The sequence below is a fragment of the Dendrobates tinctorius genome, unplaced genomic scaffold (genome assembly GCF_039654945.1).
Source record: "Dendrobates tinctorius isolate UK_male_01 unplaced genomic scaffold, ASM3965494v1 ptg000059l, whole genome shotgun sequence".
NCBI lineage: Eukaryota > Metazoa > Chordata > Amphibia > Anura > Dendrobatidae > Dendrobates > Dendrobates tinctorius.
Window position 1 is genome coordinate 19,177,523 of NW_027361727.1, and position 21,701 is coordinate 19,199,223.

The window sequence follows — 21,701 nt, forward strand, 5'->3', positions numbered from 1 at the left end:
CCAGTAAGCCTCTTACTGTTTTGAACATATTGGACTATAGATGTTGCCAGTGTATTTTATTGTAACAGATTGTTCTTAGTGATGGGTCATTTTTTGCTGCTTTTAATATACCGTATTTTTCGGACTATAAGACGCACCGGACCATAAGACGCATCCCAATTTTCAGTAGGAAAATAGGGGAAAAAAAAAATGTGTCAAATGGGGGTCCGTCTTACAGTCTGAATTCAGCTTACCTGAGAAGGGATCCGTCACAGGGGTCATTCAGTGGTCCAGGCTCGTGCGGTGGCAGCTCTCTGTGCTGGGGCAGGGGCAGCTGTGCTGGGGCAGGGGCAGCAGTGCTGGGGCAGGTGGGCTCTGCGGTGGTGGCAGCGGGCTGTGCTCCGGTGCAGGGGCAGCGGGTCCGCCGGCATTTCTTCGCAGCCCGGAGGCCTCCGCACTTCCCTTGCTGGCCGCCGCCATGTTGCGGTGGCCTCCGGGAGCATGGCCGCCGGTCTGGGGACGGTGCATGCGCGGGATCAGATCTCGGGGGGCGAGATTCAAATCTCGGCAACGAGATCTCGTTCCCCGAGATCTCGGGACGAGATCTGAAGCTACGCATGCGCCGTCCCCGGACCGCCGGCCATCTTCCCGGCGTCCATGCTCCCGGAGGCCACCGCAGCATGGAGGCGGCCAGCAAGGGAAGTGCGGAGGCCTCCGGGCTGCGAAGAAATGCCGGCGGACCCGCCACCCCTGCACCGGAGCACAGCCCGCTGCCACCACCGCACCTCAGAGCGCCGCCCGCTGCCACCACCGCACCGCAGAGCCCCGCCCGCTGCCACCAGCCACAAGGTTAGACCGTGTATTGCGACCAGAAGACGCACCCCCCACTTTCCCCAAAAACTTTGGGGGAAAAAAGTGCGTCTTATGGTCGGAAAAATACGTTAACAGTTTTGGGGAGGAGGACTTGTTTTGCTTTTCTGTTCTTTGTCATCAGAGTTGAAACTTGCAACTGCATTTTACCCAGGACCCCAATAGAGTAGAGTAAGACCACCATCTTGGTGTACATTATTGATCCTGTACTTCTGTGAAAAGCTCTAAGTGGAAATATTAGTGACATAAGGTGGAGTTGTGGTGATGATGCAGATGGGCCTATACTGGATCTCTTTACACACAGGACAATGCCGGGAGCGGTGATGGCGCAGAGGAGAAATGCAGTTTACTATTGGGAGGAGGTGAATGCAGGAAAGGATTTTCTCTCTTGATATATTTCAGATTCATTTGTAATCCATGAATCTCCGGGAGAAAAATAATTGCATAATGCAGCCCAGCAAAAATGAAAGTAGCCTATTATTCTGAGTGGGTTTGGGATGCTTGTCTTTTTCATGATCTCAATGGTGCAATCTAAATGTGAAGATCTTTGCATAAAAATGTAATGGGCATTGTTGTAATCCGGCGACGCTGGAGACTATACAATGGTCTGTACAGAGCTACGGCCGGATTCAGTCTCCCATTAGGAGGAGGTGAGTGCAGGGAAGGATTTCCTGTCTGATATTTTTCAGATCTGTTTCTCGGTGGCTCGACAATATAATAAAGTGGTGGAGGAATAATGGCGCCAACAAAATGCAAGTAAATCATCAAATTTAAGCAATAGTGCCCACATTGTCAGTGTATTTGGAGAGGATTTGGAGCGATTGTCTTAATGTTTCAACAGTGTAGATGAAATATGGAGACCCCTGTATGATGACACTGAAGATTGCTATTAGCAGCTTACTGTGGTGAATATACAGATATACAGTGGGGGAAAAAAAGTATTTAGTCAGTCAGCAATAGTGCAAGTTCCACCACTTAAAAAGATGAGAGGCGTCTGTAATTTACATCATAGGTAGACCTCAACTATGGGAGACAAACTGAGAAAAAAAAAATCCAGAAAATCACATTGTCTGTTTTTTTTTTTTCATTTTATTTGCATATTATGGTGGAAAATAAGTATTTGGTCAGAAACAAGCAATCAAGATTTCTGGCTCTCACAGACCTGTAACTTCTTTAAGAGTCTCCTCTTTCCTCCACTCATTACCTGTAGTAATGGCACCTGTTTAAACTTGTTATCAGTATAAAAAGACACCTGTGCACACCCTCAAACAGTCTGACTCCAAACTCCACTATGGTGAAGACCAAAGAGCTGTCAAAGGACACCAGAAACAAAATTGTAGCCCTGCACCAGGCTGGGAAGACTGAATCTGCAATAGCCAACCAGCTTGGAGTGAAGAAATCAAGTGTGGGAGCAATAATTAGAAAATGGAAGACATACAAGACCACTGATAATGTCCCTCGATCTGGTGCTCAACGCAAAATCCCACCCCGTGGGGTCAGAATGATCACAAGAACGGTGAGCAAAAATCCCAGAACCACGCGGGGGGACCTAGTGAATGAACTGCAGAGAGCTGGGACCAATGTAACAAGGCCTACCATAAGTAACACACTACGCCACCATGGACTCAGATCCTGCAGTGCCAGACGTGTCCCACTGCTTAAGCCTGTACATGTCCGGGCCCGTCTGAAGTTTGCTAGAGAGCATTTGGATGATCCAGAGGAGTTTTGGGAGAATGTCCTATGGTCTGATGAAACCAAACTGGAACTGTTTGGTAGAAACACAACTTGTCGTGTTTGGAGGAAAAAGAATACTGAGTTGCATCCATCAAACACCATACCTACTGTAAAGCATGGTGGTGGAAACATCATGCTTTGGGGCTGTTTCTCTGCAAAGGGGCCAGGACGACTGATCCGGGTACATGAAAGAATGAATGGGGCCATGTATCGTGAGATTTTGAGTGCAAACCTCCTTCCATCAGCAAGGGCATTGAAGATGAAACGTGGCTGGGTCTTTCAACATGACAATGCTCCAAAGCACACCGCCAGGGCAACGAAGGAGTGGCTTCGTAAGAAGCATTTCAAGGTCCTGGAGTGGCCTAGCCAGTCTCCAGATCTCAACCCTATAGAAAACCTTTGGAGGGAGTTGAAAGTCCGTGTTGCCAAGCGAAAAGCCAAAAACATCACTGCTCTAGAGGAGATCTGCATGGAGGAATGGGCGAACATACCAACAACAGTGTGTGGCAACCTTGTGAAGACTTACAGAAAACGTTTGACCTCCGTCATTGCCAACAAAGGATATATCACAAAGTATTGAGATGAAATTTTGTTTCTGACCAAATACTTATTTTCCACCATAATATGCAAATAAAATGAAAAAAAACAGACAATGTGATTTTCTGGATTTTTTTTTTCTCAGTTTGTCTCCCATAGTTGAGGTCTACCTATGATGTAAATTACAGACGCCTCTCATCTTTTTAAGTGGTGGAACTTGCACTATTGCTGACTGACTAAATACTTTTTTTTCCCCACTGTATATATATGCACATATTACATGGGAAATGTCCATATATATTGTTGTATATGATCTTGAAGGGGGATATGTTTTGTGTCACTGTTCTTTATTATCAGCGTTAAAGAAGGCAACAGAATTTGGTGCTGGACCCTCATCCAGAAACGTGAGACCACCGTCATATTGTACTTTAATGTTCTTATACTATTGAGAAAATAATTTGATATGGAAATAGTGCCATAGATGATGGAGTTGTGGTGAGGATATGTCATAGATATATCTACAGATCTGTCACTGAATGATGCTGTCAGCAGAGATTGAGACAAGGTGAATTGTAATTTACTGTGGGGATGAGGTGAGTGCAGGGAAGGGTTTTCTCGCTTGACATTTTTCAGATTAGTGGTCCCCCAGTAGAGACAAATGGTTGAGGAATGCAGCCCCTCAAAGTGCAAGAATAAGACTGTGTGTCAATATAATCAGGTAAGTTCGAGGTGGTTTGGGGCGATTGTCGTCTTATTGATCTCAGCAGGACAGATCATGTGAAGACCCCTGTATGATGGCACTGAAGATTACTAGAACCCCTGCTTACTGCGGTGAATATACAAATAGATATACACACATTGTGCTGTAGATGCTGTAAAATGTTTTCTTGAAGAGGGTGGGGCTGTTTTTGTTTTCCTGTTCTTTATCAGCAGAGTTGAAGGCAATGGGACCACCATCGAGAAACGTGAGGCCACCATTATTTTGTACTTTATTGATCTTTATAGTACGAAGAAAGGATCTATATGAAATTGTTATTGGCATAAGTTATAACAAGGATGATGATGAAGACTTTCCAATGTAAGAGTTTGTTACAGGTCTGTGACCGGATAATGCTGAGCGCAGAGAATTGTAGTTTACCATCAGGATGAGAGGAGTGCGGGAAGGATTTTTTTTTTTAGTATTTTTCAGATGTTTGTTTATCCGTGGCTCTCCAGTACGGTATAATGAAGTGGTTGAGAAATGCAGCCCCCTGAAAATGCAAGTACACTATGAAACTATAGCCACATTATGTCCAAATTGTCTGACGGCTCGGAATTGCTTTGGAGGCGATGGTCTTATTGATCTCGGCAGGGTCAGATAAAGTGTCAGTATTGGAGACGGGACAGCTGTGTACTGCAGGTTCCCAGTTAGATGAGGTGAGTGCAGGAAACCTGTTCTGCTTTGATATTTTTCAGATCCATTTGTTATCAGTGGCTGAGGAATAATGGCCCCACAATATGCAGCCAATCAGACATGAGCAGAAGTGCGTCCAAATTTTTAGATTTTGTGGGAGTGTGTTTGGGGGCAATTTGTTTTCTTTTCCAACAGTGAACCTCATATTTCGATAGCTCTGTGTGATAGTATTGGAGGCTGCTGGGAATCGGCGTCCTGTGGTTAACCTGTAATATTATATACGCAGATTGCACTGGAGTTGTTTGCCAGTATATATTGTACGTGGTTGTCTTTGAAGGGAGGGTTGTTTTGCCTTGTTTTTCCTTTTTTTTATCATCAGACCTAAAGAAAGCAGTGTGATCTCCATCCAGAAATGTGAGCCACCATTCTATTGTACTTTATTCATCCTGTAATCTAGACAAAAGATCTTGACGTGGAAATATTAGTGACATAAGCTGGAGTTGTGGTGTGAATGGAGAATGTCCAATGTTGATATACATTTTAAAAAAGACATCAACAAACTGGAGCAAGTTCAGAAAAGAGCGACCAGAATGGTGACTGGTCTGCAAACCCTGTCTTATGAGGAAAGGTTGCAGGATTTGGGAATGTTTAGTTTGCAAAAGAGAAGACTGAGAGGAGACTTAATAGCTGTCTACAAATATCTAAAGGGCTGTCACATTGTAGAAGGATCAACTTTATTCTCATTTGCACAAGGAAAGACTAGAAGCAATGGGATGAAACTGAATGGGAGGAGACAGATTAGATATTAGAAAAAACTTTGACAGTTAGTGATCAATGAGTGGAACAGGCTGCCACGAGAAGTGGTGAGTTCTCCTTCAATGGAAGTCTTCAAACAGTGGCTGGACAGACATCTGACTGGGATGATTTAGCGAATCCTGCTTTGAGCAGGGGGTTGGACCAGATGGCCCAGGAGGTCCCTTCCAACTCTACGATTCTGATTCTGTACAGATCTATGGCCGAATAAAGCCTGGAGCAGAGGAGGATTGTAGATTACTACTAGGGTGAGGTGAGTGCAGGGAAGGGTTTTCTAACTTGATATTTTTCACATTAGTGGCCATCAGTAGATACAAGTGATGGAGGAATGCAGCCTCTCAAAGTGCAAGAATGTGATTGTGTGACCAAATTGTCAGAAAAGTTGGAGCGGGTTTGGGGCGATTGTTGTCTTATTGATCTCATCAGGACACATCGTGTGAAGACCCCTGTATGATGACACTGAAGATTGCTAGACATCTAATTACTGTGGTGATGAATATAGATATCCATATACACATATTGTATAGATGCTGAATATTGCTATAAAGTATTTTTCTTGAAGTGGGGTAGATGTTTTGCTTTCCAGTACTTTATCATCAGAGTTAAAGAAGTCAATGGGACCACCATCCAGAAACGTGAGACCACAGTCTTATTGCATTTCATTGATTCTATGCTGTAGAGAAGACTATTGTTAGTGAAATGGTGGCATAGATGATGGAGTTGTGGTGACGATGGGAGATTGTCCTATGTAGGAAGTATTTCCAGATCTGTGAAATGATAATGTCGGGAGCAGAGATGGGGCAGAGAAGAATTACAGATTACTGATGGGAGGAGGTGAGTGCAGGCAAGGATTTTCTCGCTTGATATTTTTCAGATCCATTTCTTATCCGTGGCTGAGGAATAATGGCCCCACAATATGCAGACAATCAGACATGAGCAGCGGTGCCTCCAAAGTGTTAGATGAGTGGGAGTGTTTGGGGGCAATTTGTTTTCTTCTTGATCCCAACAGTGAAGTTCCATAGCCCTGTATGATTGCACTGAAGATTGCCGGGAGCCGGCTTACTGGGGTAAATCTAAACTATATATAGATTGCACTGGAGGAGATTGCCGCTATATATTGGTGTAAATTATTGTTCTTATAGGGGGAGGTTGTTTTTCTTTACAGTTTTTTATCAGTGCTAAAGGAGGCAACAGGACCAACCAGAAATGTGAGATCACCATCTTATTGTAATTAATTCATCCTGTAGTCTATAGAAATAAATCCTGACCTGGAAATATTAGTGAGATAAGCTGGAGTTGTGGTGTGAATGGAGATTGTCCTACCTTGATGTTCTCTACAGATCTATAGCCGGATAATGCCGGGAGCAAAGGAGGATTGTAAAATACTGCTAGGATGAGGTGAGTGCAGGGAAGGGTTTTCTTGCGGGATACTTTTCAGATTAGTGATCCTCCCGTAGAGACAAATGGAGGAATGCAGCCCCTCAAAGTGCAAGTACACGGTTCTGTGTCTAAATAGTCGAATACGGTGGAACGAGTTGGGGGCGATTGTCGTCTTATTGATCTCAGCAGGACAGATCGTGTGAAGACCCCTGTATGATTGCACTGAAGATTGCCGGGAGCCGGCTTACTGACAGAAATCTAAAATATGTATACACTGGGGGAGTTTGTCAATATATATTGCTGTAAATGATTGTTCTTGTAGGGGGATGTTGTTTTTCTTTTATGTTTTCTATCATCAGAGCTAAAGGATGCAGCGGACCACCATCGAGAAATGTGAGACCACCATCTTATTGTAATTTATTCATCCTGTAGTCTAGAGAGAAAAATCCTGACCTGGAAATATTAGTGAGATAAGATGTAGTTGTGGTGTGAGTGGAAATTGTCCAATGTTGATATTCTCTACAGATCTATGGCCGGATAATTCCGGGAGCAGAGGAGGATTGTAGATTACTGCTAGGATGAGGTGAGTGCAGGGAAGGGTTTTCTTGTTTGATATTTTTCAGATTAGTGGTCCTCCAGTAAACCACAGTGGTTGAAGAATGCAGCCCCTCAAAGGGTAGGAACAAGACTATTTGTCTTAAGAATCAGATAAGTTGGAGCGATTTGGGGGCCATTGTCGTCTTATTGATCTCATCAGTGCAGTTCAAGTGTGACGACCCCTGTATGATGACACTGAAGATTGCTAGAAACCCGCTTATTGTGATTAATATACAAGTAGATATACACATAGTGCTGTATATTGCTGTGAGGTATTTTTCTTGAATGGGGTAAATGTGTTTTCCTGTAATTTATCAGCAGAGTTAAAGGGTATTTGACCAGCATCCAGAAATGTGAGACCACCTTCTTTGTAATTTATTGATCTTTATAGGAAAATGTTTTTGACTTGTTATAATAAGGATGATGTTGAAGAATTTCCAATGTAAGCATTTGTTACAGATCTGTGACCGGATAATGCTGAACGCAGAGAATTGTAGTTTACTATCAGGATGAGGGGAGTGCGGGGAAGGATTGTCTTTTTTAGTATTTTTCAGATGTTTATCCGTGGCTCTCCAGTATGGTATAATGAAGTGGTTGAGAAATGCAGCCCCCTGAAAATGAAAGTACACTATGAAACTATAGCCACATTGTGTCCAAATTGTCTGATATTTTTAAGATCCATTTATCATCAGTGACTGAGGAATAATGGCCCCACAATATGCAGATAATCAGACATGAGCAGCGGTGCGTCCTGATCCCAACAGTGAAGTTCCATAGCCCTGTATGATTGCACTGAAGATTGCCGGGAGCCGGCTTACTGGGGTAAATCTAAACTATATACAGACTGCAATGGAGGCCATTGCCGCTATATATTGTTGTAATTGATTGTTCTTATAGGGAGAGGTTGTTTTTCTTTACTGTTTTTTTATTAGAGCAAAAGAAGGTAACAAGACCGACCAGAAATGTGAGACCACCATCTTATTGTAATTTATTCATCCTGTAGTGTAGAAAAAAAAAACTCCTGACCTGGAAATATTAGTGAGATAGGATGTAGTTGTGGTGTGGGTGGAGATTGTGCAATGTTGATATTCTCTACAGATCTATGGCCGGATAATGCCGGGGGCAGAGGAGGATTGTAGATTACTGCTAGGATGAGGTGAGTGCAGGGAAGGGTTTTCTTGTTTGATATTTTTCAGATTAGTGGCCATCAGTAGAGACAAATGGTTGAGGAATCAGGACAGCAGGACAGATCATGTGAAGACCCCTGTATGATGGCACTGAAGATTACTAGACCCCCTGCTTACTGTGGTGAATATACAAATAGATATACACACATTGTGCTGTAGATGCTGGAAAATGTTTTCTAAGAGGGTGGGGTTGTTTTTGTTTTCCTGTTTATCAGCAGAGTTGAAGGCAATGGGACTACCATCGAGAAACGTGAGTCCACCATTATTTTGTACTTTATTGATCCTTATAGTACGAAGAAAGGATCTATATGAAACTGTTATTGGTATAAGTTATAATAAGGATGATGATGAAGACTTTCCAATGTAAGAGTTTGTTACAGATCTGTGACTGGATAATGCTGAGAGCAGAGAATTGTAGTTTACTATCAGGATGAGAGGAGTGCGGGAAGGATTCTCTTTTTTTTTAGTATTTTTCAGATGTTTGTTTATCCGTGGCTCTCCAGTACAGTATAATGAAGTGGTTGAGAAATGCAGCCCCCTGAAAATGCAAGTACACTATGAAACTATAGCCACATTATGTCTAAACTGACAGACGACTCGGAATTGCTTTGGAGGCGATGGTCTTATTGATCTCGGCAGGGTCAGATAAAGTGTCAGTATTGGAGACGAGGCAGCTGTGTACTGCAGGTTCCCAGTTAGATGAGGTGAGTGCAGGAAACCTGTTCTGCTTTGATATTTTTCAGATCCATTTGTTATCAGTGGAAAGTGTAAGTACGTGACTGTGCGTTTAAATAGTCGAATACGGTGGAACGAGTTGGGGGCGATTGTCATCTTATTGATCTCAGCAGGACAGATCGTGTGAAAACCCTTGTATAATTGCACTGATGATTGCCGGGAGCCGGTTTACTGGGGTAAGTCCAAACTATATATACAGATTGCGCTGGAGGACATTGCTGCTATATATTTTTGTAAATGATTGTTCTTGTAGGGGGAGGTTGTTTTGTTTTTCTTTTCTGTTTTTTATCAGAGCAAAAAAAGGTAACAAGACCGACCAGAAATGTGGGACCACCATCTTATTGTAATTTATTCATCCTGTAGTCTAGAGAAAATAATCCTGACCTGGAAATATTAGTGAGATAGGATGTAGTTGTGGTGTGAATGGAGATTGTCCAATGTTGATATTCTCTACAGATCTATGGCCGGATAATGCTGGGAGCAGAGGAGGATTGTAGATTACTACTAGGATGAGGTGAGTGCAGGGAAGGGTTTTCTTTGATATTTTTCATATTGGTGGTCCTCCAGTAGATACAAATGGTTGAGGAATGCAGCTCCTCAAAGTGTAAAGGGGGCTTTACACATAGCGATATCGCTACATGTGATACTTACCTCCAACCGGCTCCCCCACTGGCTATCGCTGATCGCGCGAGATCGTCCTCGTCCATTTCTCGTCGTCGGCTTCCTGCTGGCGCCGACGAGCAAGCTATGCACGCGAGCGGAAGACGGCAGTCATCGCTTCGTCTGAAAGGTAAGTACGACCGCCGAGCATCGCTACATCGCTGGTGAGATCTGCCTGTGTGGCAGCTCACTAGCGACCATTTAACGATGCACCAGCGATCCTGACTGGGTCGTATCGTGGTCGGGATCGCTGGTGCATCGCTAAATGTAAAGAATGCGACTGTGTCTAAATAGTCAGATAAGTTGGAGCGAGTTGAGGGCGATTGTGGTCTTATTGATCTCAGTAGGACAGTACTTGACACTGAAGATTGTTGACCCCTGCTTACAGTGGTGAGTATACAAACATACTTATATACACATATTGTGCTGTATATTGATGTAAAATATTTTCTTGGAAAAGGAGGGGGGGTCTTGTTTTCCTGTTCTTGATCTGTAGAGTTGAAAAAGGTAACTTAATTTGGCACAGGACCACCATGCAGAAATGTGAGACCACCATCTTATTTATTAATCCTATGGCACAAAGAAAAGTTCTTTATGTGAAAATGTTATTGGCAGAAGTTGTTGCAATTTGGGTGATGATGGAGACTTTCCAGTGTTCTGTATAGATCTGTGACCGCATTCAGTGTCCTATTAGGGAGAGGTGAGTGCAGGGTCGGGTTTCCCACTTGGTGTTTTTCAGATCTGTTAATCAGTGGCTCCAAGAAAAATAAAGTGGTAGGGAAATGCGGCCACAACGAAACGCAAGTACGCTATGAAACTTGAGCAACTGGGTTTCCAGTTGTCAAATATGTATGAGCGGGTTTGGGGTGATTGTCTTATTGATCTCAGCAGGGCAGTGCAAGTCTGGAGACCTCTGTATTATGGCACTGAAGATTTCCAGTAAGCCTCTTACTGTTTTGAACATATTGAATTACAGATGTTGCCACTGTATTTTGCTGTAGCAGATTGTGTTTAAAGAGGGGTCATTTTTTTTTTTTTTTTGCTGCTTTGAATATAACAGTTTGTGGGAGGGGGATTGGTTTTGCTTATCTGTTCTTTGTCAGCAGAGTTGACCCCAATAGAGAAAAGTAACACCACCATCTTTGTGTATATTATTGATCCTATACTTCTGTGAAATGATCTGTAAGTGGAAATATTAGTGACATAACGTGGAGTTGTGGTGACGAGTTTTGGTATGGAGACCCCTGTATGATGGCATTGAAGATGACTGTGAACCTGCTTAATGTGGTAAGTATATACACCCACATATTATAATTGAAAGGGTGTTTTACTTTCCTGTACTTTATCTTCAGAGTTAAAGAAGGTAACCTGATTAGATACGGGGCCACCGTTTTATTTTTGTACCTTCTTAATCCTATAGCAGTGAAATGTTCTTTACGTGAAAATGTTAATGGCAGAAGTTGTTGTAATTTGGGTGATGATGGAGACAATGTTCTGTATAGATCTGAGACCGCATTCAGTGTCCTATTGGGAGAGGTGAGTGCAGGGTCGGGTTTCCCACTTGATGTTTTTCAGATCCATTTAATATCAGCACCTCTTCAGGAGAACAAAGTGGTTGGGAAATACAGCCCCAACAAAAGGCAAGTACGCTATGTAACTGAGCAACGGGGTGTCCTGTTGTCAAATATGTAGAAGCAGGTTTGGGGCGATTGTCTTATTGATCTCAACAGGGAAGTACAAGTCTAGAGACCCCTGTTTGATGGCGCTGAAGATTACCAGTAAACCGCATACTCTGGTAGTTAAACACATATATAAAGTTACTGTCTTATCTTATATAAATGGAGAATTTGCATTCATTCTTCTTATAACATCAAATCATTGTAATAACATTGCATATGGAATAACTTCATGTATGGAGTAATCTGTACCACTGAATGTTTGGTTTGTCAGATTTTATTGTTGAATTTTGATCTTTATATTTTCTATAGTTATAAAAATCCATAAAAACATTGTGAAAGAAAATGTTGATTGGGATACATTGTAATCAGGGTGACGATGGAAACTTTCTAATGTTCCTTCTAGATCTGACAGGATTCAGTTTTCTATTGGGGGGGGGGGGGGCGAGTGCAGGGAAGGGTTTCCCGTTTGTTTTTCAGATCCGGTCACTAGTGGCTCCTCAGTTGGAAAAAGTGGTGCAGGAATAATGACCCCCACAACATGCAAGTATGGGATCAAATTTATGCAATAGGACCCAGATTGTCAGTCTATTTGGAGCAGGATTGGGGCGATTGTCTTATTAGTTTTACCAGTGCAGTTCAAGTATGAAGACCCCTGTATGATGGCACTAAAGATTGCTAGAAGCCTTCTGACTCTGGTGAATATACAGATATATGTATACTTATTACACCATAGCTGTCAGTATATATTGTTGTATATGATTGGTCTTGAAGGGGGAGGGTTATTTTGCTTTCCTATTCTTTATCATTAGAACTAAAGAAGGCAACTGAATTTGGTGCTGGACCACTATCCAGAAACGTGAGACCACCGTTCTTTAATCTTCTTAGTGTTGAGAAAAGGGTATTGATCTGGAAATGGTGGCATAGATGATGGAGTTGTGATGTGTATGGAGATTGTCCTATGTCAAATATTTGCTGATCTATGACCGGATTATGTTCATGGCAGAGATTGAGCAGCAGAGAATTATAGTATCCGATCAGGATGAGGGGAGGTTTTACTCTTCGTATTTTTAGATCCATTTCTTATCCGTTGCTTTCTAGTAGAATAAGGTGGTCGAGAAATACAGCCCCCTGAAAAAGCAAGAACACTGGGAAACTTCAGCAATTGCATTTCCAAAATCTCAGACGGCTCGGAGTTGTCTTATTGATCTCAGCAGAGGCAGATTAAGTATCCGTACCTGTATCAGTTGAGGAATGCAGCCCTCCCAAGGAATACAAGTTGACTTTTATACTGAGTGGATTTGGGGTGATTCTCTTAGTTATCTTATGGTGCAGTTCAAGTATGAAGATCTCTGTATGTTGGCACTGAAGATTTCTAGCAGTCTGGTTATTGCTTTAAATTTATGTGTGTATACAGTATATAATCTCTATATCATCGTGAATTATTATTCTTGAAGGGGTGGGGGGGTATTTTATTTTTCTTTATCATTAGATAAAGAAGTCACCTGAATTTAGCACAAGTCCACCATCTAGAAACGTGAGACCACCACCTTAATGTACTTTATTAATCCAAAAAGATCTTTACATGAAAATGATATGAGAATAAGTTATAATTAGGGTGACACTGAAGACTTTCCAATGTTCTTTATAGGTTTATGACAGGATTCTGTCTCCTATTACGGGAAGGCGAGTGCAGGGAAGGGTTTCCCACTTAAAGTTTTTCAGATCTGTTTCTCAGTGACTCCGCTATAGAATAAAGTGGGGGAGGAATAATGACCCCCACGAAATGCAAGTAAGAGATCAAATTTAAGCAATAGGGTCCAATTTGTCCCTCCACTTGGAGCAGGTTTTGGGGTGATTTGTCTTTAGTATTTTCACAAGTGCAGTTCAATATCAAGACCCTCGTGACATTTCACTGCAGTTTGCTAGGAACTTGCATTATAGCTGTTAGTATATTATTCTTCAAGGGGAGGGGGGGTCATTTTGCTTTATTTTTTTATCATCAGGGTTAAAGAAGACAAAGGGACCACCGTCTAGAAACTTGAGACCACCATCTTATCATACTTTATTGGTGGGAAGACCCCAGTATAATCTGACATCAACTTGCTTACTGTGGCAACTGCACACATATATGTATACAAGTTTTGCATTGTTGAAGATTTTTTTTTTTTTAAATCTTGAAGGGGGGGAGTTGTTGTCTTTATTGCTTTTTTTTTTAACCATGAAATTAACGAAAGGCAACTGAATTTAGCACAGGACGCCCCATCTAGCAAATTTAATTGTTCTATTTTATGCGGAAGATCTTGCCTCAGAAATATTAGTAGCATAAGTTGAAGTTGAGATGAGCAGATAATGCTGAAAGAAGTAAAGGCACAGAGGTGAGGTGTACCTAACTATTAGGATGAGGGGTGTGCAGGAAAGGATTTGTATCTTAGTTATTTTTCGGTCTGTTAGTTAGCCGCGGCTCTTCCAGTAGAACATAGTTGGTGAGGAATGCAGTCCCCATGAAGTGAAATTACGCGATGAAACCTAACCAGTTTCCTTTTCTTCCACAGACCTTCAGACTCCTTGTCGACGCCTCAGTTATATTGGCTATAGTAAAATCCTTCATCTTCATCTAGACCAGGATGCCATCCTTCTCAGTATTCGACTCTTCACGTCTCATCGTCACAGCTTGAAATAGTCCACTTGTTGGCCAGAGCGCTGCCAGTTTTCCACTGTAGGATAAGCAGATCCTTCTTATATGCTACTGGAGACGATCTAGTGGTGTTCCTTAAAATATTGACTTGTACCGAGTGATGGAGCAACCAAGACCCCATATTTTCTTGAACTACACAAGGACATTTTGGCCGGGACTTTTCATGAATAGACTGTTGATTCTTTTTGTAATGTTATACTGTAAACCTCTGTCATGTTCCTTGATTATTATCTTGATCATTCAAATCCTAAGATAAATGCTGTTTGTCAAAAGCATATAATGTGTTAATAAAAATTTGATAAACTTTTATCCAGAGAGCTATGGTGTTAATCCTGTATTTAGTAATCTATCTAGAAATCATTGTCATAGGTGACCAAATAAATGTATATAGCGTCTTATATTCCCTACTAGAACAGGACGTGACGGGGCGGGGATGCAGTTACTAGGTTCTTGCATCGCTAAATCCTATGGAGATATCCTGGGTGATGGACGTTGTGGCTGATGTGAGTGCAGTGCTGGCTCTCTGCTTCTGTCTCTGCCACAGAAGATACATTTTAGGTGCTGGACCACCCCCGCTTATCAGGGGTGGGATTCAAATTTTTAACAACCAGTTCTGTGTTTGTGTGTAGGAAAACCACACCCATTTTTAAGCCACACCCATTTCTCCTACGTCTCATTGGGGGACACAGGGACAGTGGGTGTTATGCAGCTTGCCACTAGGAGGACACTAAGTAAACCAGAAAAAAGTTAACTCCTCCCTGCAGTATACACCCTCTCGCTGGATGAGATTTCTCCTGTTCTTGCTTCGTGTCTATAGGAGGCACTTGGGTCTAGTTTCAGACCCCACTGCTTTTATTTTATTTTTGATTTTTTTCTGTAAATTTTTATTTTTTAATTAATGGAGTGAAAGGGGCGACGGTTCCTTTCTACGGCGCGCTTTCCCCCGAACCAACAACAGGCAAGCACATGGAGTATACCTCCCCGTACACTTTCCTGCAACGATTGGGGCTGATTCTTCTGGCAATGATGGCGATGATCTTTACGGTCCCGGTAATCGATGGATACGAGGGCAAGCGCATGGAGTACAATGGAGAAGACTGGAACAGCGCTTCCGAATGCCCTGAATCAGCCCCATAGCTCTCCGTCCTCCTGCCATAGGGAGGATCGATTGAGCATACCCCTTTAAGAACTCCTCCAGCTCTGCTTCATCAGCCAGGAGGATGAGAAGAACTGCATGGATTGCTCCGGACAGCGCAGCCTGCCGAGCACTGGAGTGGAGGTATGGTGTTGGGTCCTGGCCCCCGTCAGCGGCAGTGCACCGGCGCCCCATCGCGGCAACCCACCCCCGCTCTTGTAGGCAAAAAATTTAGTCCCTGGCTTTTCCGGCCTACTAGGCCGCAATTTGAATAGCGCCGCCCCCTCCTTTTGGCGCCTCATTACTTACGAGATGCACAATTCTTATCTCGGGGGCCATGTCTTTTACCTCAGCCTGCTCTGCACACGAGCTGTGAGGCGTGCAGGATACCGGGTGACACCACAGGGCCACCGCTTTCCTCCCGTGGGACACAGCACAGGACCGTGGGCAAGTTGCATCTGCCCTCAGATTAAAACTTAACCCCTTCCCGGCACATTCCCTGCAGCTGCAGACAGACTGCCGTTAACCCTTTCAGGAGTGCTGTCTCTCAATCTAAGGCTACACGGGCTGCTAAGAAGCACACTGCGTTTTTTACTGTGTGTACCACTTGCAAGTCTGCCTTACCCAGTGCACAGACTTATCTGTTATGCACGGACTGCGACCTGGCCTGCGCCCCGACCTGTGCTTAAACGCCCCTCGCTGCCGCTGCTGACGGGCCTCCTGTGTTTAGTACCCCTGAGTGGGCTGCATCCCTGTCACGGTCGGTGGAGTCTGACCCAGGCTATATTCTCCCTCCGGGAGGACACTCCAAGTCAGAAAGCGTCCTTACCTCCCGAGGAGGGCTCTGGCGTCGGCCTGGAACTGTCCACCAGCATGGGCCATACTCGTTCAAGGGATGGCCAGGTCTCTAGAAAGCGGACCCATGGTGCGTCCCCTAGTCACGTTCGCACCTCAGCATCTGCAACTCCGGTCTCTCGCTCTCCCTCTCCTGATGTTCACAGCGAGCATGACTCTGAATTCGAATTTGACATGTCAACCCTCAGAATCCCCCAGCTGATCAAGAGTCGCTTGATTCTCTTATAGAATCATTCAACAGGATTCTGAAGTTGGATGAGGAAAACATTCCCGCTCCATCAAATCCTATCTCATTTAAGAAAACCAAGCGTGTATGCAGGTTATTTACCAGCCATCCGGACTTTAAGGAAATTGTCCAGAAACATAGGGATCGTCCACATAAGCGGTTCACAGGGCAAAAGTCTACTCAGGCTAAATACCCTTTTGATCCAGACCTAATGAAGGATTGGTTACAGTCTGCACCGGTGGACCCTCCTGTATCGCATCTTGCTTCTAAAACGCTCCTATCCATTTCTGAGGGTTCCTCAATCAGAAACCCCTCCGATCGTCAAATTGACTACCTTGCCCGTTCAGTTTTTGAAGCTTCAGGAGCAGCGCTTTTTCCATCTTTAGCGGCAATTTAGGTCACTAAGGCAATGGCCGCTTGGGCAGAAGTCTTGATTACTTCCTTCCAGGGCACCAATCTTCCTCCGGAGGCAACCACTGTCGCCAGGCAGATAATTCACGCAGCGGACTTTGTAGTGGACGCTTCTTTTGATGCCGCCAATTGCGCTGCTCAAACTACCGCTAATGCGATCTCCATTAGAAGAGCCCTATGGCTCCGCGACTGGCGGGCGGATGCCACATCTAAAAGATCGCTGACTTCTCCCCTTTCAAACGGGTCATCTTTTTGGAGAGAATCTGGACCAGCTCATTTGATACTACCGGGGGAAAAAGTAAATTCCTTCCTCAACAAAAGGCTGTTCGGCCGTTTAGCAACCAACAGCCGACGCATTTTCGATTCTTTCGCAAAAATTCCGGTTGGTCCCCCTCTACCTTCTCTTCCGGATCAGGACTGTCCCAGTGCGGATACAGAGGCTCTCAGGTCTCATACAGACCTAACCACTCTTGGAAACCCAGGCCTAGGGCTTCTGGATCTAGGGGAGCCAGATCTCATAGATCTACACAATGACTGGTTGCGGTGTCTGGCGGACACCGACAAAGAAGGCGGTCGCCTACTTTCCTTCAGCCACACCTGGCTCGCGGTCGTCCACGACAAGTCAGGGAGCTGGTGTCCTCCGGATACAAGATAGAATTTTCTTCTCCCCCTCCAACTCGGTTTTTCCCTTCTCCCCCCAAGAAAGACAAGAGCCTTCCTTCGGGCTGTTCAGGCTCTGCTAAGGGACGGAGTCATCATTCCAGTCCCTCATCACGAAAGGTTGAGGATTTTATTCAAACCTTTTTGTTTCAAAGAAGGATGGGACGATGCGACCCATTCTGGATCTCAAACTGTTAAATCAGTTTGTCAGGGTACGGCGATTCCGAATGGAATCTCTCCGATCAGTTGTCGCTTCCATAGAAAAAGGGGAGTTCCTAGCATCCATCGACATCAAGTTTAACTTCACATTCCGATCTGCCCGTCCCACCAGCAGTTCTTGCGTTTTGCAATTCACGAGGAACACTTCCAGTTCGTTGCCTTGCCCTTCGGACTCGCCACCGCACCCAGGGTCTTTACCAAGGTCATGGCGGCTGTCATGGCCATTCTCCACTCTCGGGGAGTAGTGGTGTTACCGTATCTGGACGACCTGCTCATCAAGGGTCCATCCCTTCCAGCCTGCGGGGAATCCGTGGATATAACAGTAAATACACTTTCACGCATGGGGTGGAAGATAAACTTCGAAAAGTCTTTCCCGAAACTGGCTCAGCAGATTTCCTTTTTAGGAAAGCTCCCTTCCGCAAGTCAGATGCCCTGTTCATACTTCCAGAGGGGTATAGGAAGGGTCTAGCCACGTCAAAAGCAACGCTAGCCAGGTGGATTCGCTTGGCGATTTAGGAATCCTACTGTGTCAGGAACGCTCCTGTCCCAGCGGGGATTAAGGCGCACTCTACCCGGTCAGTGGGCGCCTCTTGGGCCATTCGGCACCAGGCCTCAGCAGAACAGGTCTGCAAGGCTGCGACTTGGTCCAGTCTGCATACTTTTACAAAACATTACCAAATTCATTCTCAGGCCTCTGCGGATGCAGCTCTAGGCAGACGCATCCTGCAATCAGCAGTACCTCAGTGTTGACTCAGTGATACATGGGGTATTAGCAGTTGTATGCTCCCCCACCCAGGGAACGCTTTAGAACGTCCCACTGTCTGTGTTGCCCAATGAGGCGTAGGAGAAATGTCATGGTGTGTTTTGGGTAGGTGGTGAAGGAGTTAACTCTGAGAGCCTCTCTGTGGATCTGGGGAGGGTTTTTATAGCTTCAGGGGAGAGCCGTCCCCTGTCGCTTATACTCCTATCTGAGTGTGCCCGACCCTGCTCTGTCCGTGCGTCACGCCAATCATTGTCCATCTGCCTGGTATTCTGACCCTGCTCTGTTACGGTTTACGTCTCTGGTTTGCTGACTCTGTACCTGCTTGGCCTGTGCTGTGTATGACCCTTGGCTTTGTCTGACCTCCCATCTGTATATCCCTCCTGTACCTCGCTTGCCCGTACTGTGTATGACCTCCGATTTGCCTGACTGAGTTTTTGTATAGTGTCCTGCCATCTCTGAAAGCAGGATGCTAAGCCCCGCCCCCTTGCAGTCACATGACCGTAGGTCCTGTGACTGCTTGCTAACTTCAGCGTCCACAGGTCCTGTGCATCTATACTTTCCGGCTGTACCTGACTCCGGGCCCCCTACAGTGCGGGTGAGTCCCTGCTCAGCGGAGGCTGCACGCCGGCGCTGTCAGGATCCTGACAATAGGGAATTTTGTGTACTCACCGTAAAATCCTTTTCCCCGAGCCATTCATTGGGGGACACAGCACCCACTGTTATGATTGGGTTACCGAGGAGGAGAGCAAGCCCAAGCTAAGCCACAGAAAACCAGAGAGGTTGGTAACTAAGCAGATTGCAGACCCCTGATCCTATCCACACAACTGGCAGTAGCCGTGGAGCGTGCCTACGATGATCCTAGACACCTCGGCACAGCCGGAGAGCTAACAGCCTAAAGCAAGAAAGGGGAAATCTAAACTGCCCCAGAGCAGACCCCAAAGGAATAGATAGCCCCCAAACATATATTGTCAGTGAGACAAGATGAAAACACAAACTCAGGCAGGAAAATAGACTGAGCAAATGATGGGGCCCACACTGACTAGACAGGACGGGAAAGGAAAGACACTGTCTGCAATCACGCAAAAAACCCTGCAAAAAGTCCCAACACATCTAATGCAAAAAATACTGAAGTCGCACGACTTCGCCCACTATATCAGCACTCTGGAATATACCAATCTAATAAGGGACAAAAACAAACTGGCACAAAGAGTAACATATAGACGGTGATTCAGCACAGCCCCAGCCGGAGCTGGCTGACCCACACAAAACTAGATCAAATGTAAACAGAATAGCAAATGAACACTTAGCTGAAATTGCAGGGACTGAGCTGGAAACAAAGACCTCAGGAGGCAGGAAGAAAATCACCAGCAGGAATAGAGGGAGTCGGCTGTCCTAAATCCCAATCTGAAACTTATCCACAAAGTCCCGGAAAATATCGTTCATAAAAGTTTGGAAGACAGAAGGGGCATTAGTGAGCCCAAAAGGCATCACCAGGTACTCAAAATGTCCCTCCGGAGAATTAAACGCCGTCTTCCATTCATCCCCGTGCTTGATGCGAATAAGATAATTGCCAAAAGGAACTTAGGCTGTACACTGCCCACAGCAAATGTGTGAGCAAAATGTTTTTCTCGTTTAGGGCAGACAGAAATAGTATGAGAGGCGTCCCCACAAAAAAACAAGCTTATTACGCCTTATAAACTCCTGACGTTGCGCCCTAGACAAAACCCTATCACATTGCATGGGTTCAGACATTCATTCAAAAGGCGGCAGCGCCTCCTGTGTAGTTTTACGTTCACGTAAACGCCGATCAACTTGAATGGCCAATGACATAAAATCGTCAAGACCAGAGGGAATTGGAAATCCCACCATAACATCTTTTACGGGTTCTGACAAACCCTTCCGAAAGAGAGCTGCTAGGGCATCGTCATTCCAGTTAGTAAGGACCGCCCACTTTCGGAATTTTTGACAATATAACTGCAGAATCCTGACCCTGGTTCAATGCCAATAAGGTTTTCTCATCTTGATCAATAGCATTAGGTTCATCATACAACAACCCCAAGGCTTGAAAAAATGCGTCCACATTGGCCAGAATAGGATCTCTGGGTGTCAGAGAAAAGGCCAAATCCAGGGGATCACCGCGCAGCAGGGAAATGACAATTTTAACCTGCTGCACAGAGGTCCCCGATGAGTTAGTTTTCAAGGCAAGAAATAGTTTACAATTATCCATAAAATTCGAAAACTTAGACCGATCCCCAGAAAACACATCAGGAGTAGTGTTGAGCTTTCCGATACCGCAAATATTGGGTATCGGCCGATATTAGCTGTATCGGAATTCCGATACTGACTTCCGATACTTTTTTCATATCGGATACCGGAATCGGAAGTTCCCATAATGCTATCAGCCCGCTCGCTTTGATTCAGCCAATGGGATTCCTCAGAAGTGTGGGCACATCCTGTTAGGCATGTAGGCATGTTAACTATTGGCATGGCTGTGATTGGCTGCTGAAATGATGTCATGATGCACTATAAAAGCCGCCGCCATTTCGGGTCACTGCTGTGAATTCAGTTAGGGACAGGCTGCTGTTGAAGACTGTGAGGGACAGTTAGAATAGCGATTCTAAAAACAATATTGTGCTTTACCCAGGCTACATAAACCACCACTGTAGCTTTCTTTTGCCTAGCAGCAGTGTTCACAGCTGTCTGCAAGGGCTGTGTGAGTGCAGCTTACGCTGTGGAGTGGGTCCTGCAGCCACGTCTGTAGGCCGCCCAGCGTGCCTCACTGCTGCCTCATACATATTTTTCTTTTTGAGCTGCTTATTTTTCAAAAACTATATCTAGTGTGCTTCCATCCGTATCCATATACGTTGGTTGCAAACACTAGTAGTAGACAGCGGAGCCTTTCTGCAGCCTTTCAGTGCTAGTGCCCACTTAGCTGCACTGTTAACGGCTGTCTGAGAGGTCTCTGACTGTGTGTGAGTGCAGCTCACGCTGAGTAGTGTGTCCTGCAGCTACATCTGGTTGTAGGCCGCTCAGCGTGCGTCACTGCCTCACACATTTTTCTTTAATTTCAGCTCATTTTTCTTCTATTAGTGTGCATCCATCCCTATCCATCTACATTGGTTGGTTGCAAACACTATATAGGAGTAGATAGAGGAGCCTTTTTTCTGGATTGT

General features: G+C 44.7%; 1 long non-coding RNA gene across 1 annotated transcript; it reads left to right on the forward strand.

Moving 5' to 3' along the window:
- Positions 1-2,714: 2,714 nt before the first annotated feature.
- On the forward strand, positions 2,715-14,568 carry LOC141092396 (uncharacterized). The gene is made up of 2 exons (XR_012232787.1): positions 2,715-12,420; positions 14,117-14,568. It is a non-coding gene; the product is annotated as an uncharacterized lncRNA (long non-coding RNA).
- The last annotated feature ends 7,133 nt before the right edge of the window (positions 14,569-21,701 follow it).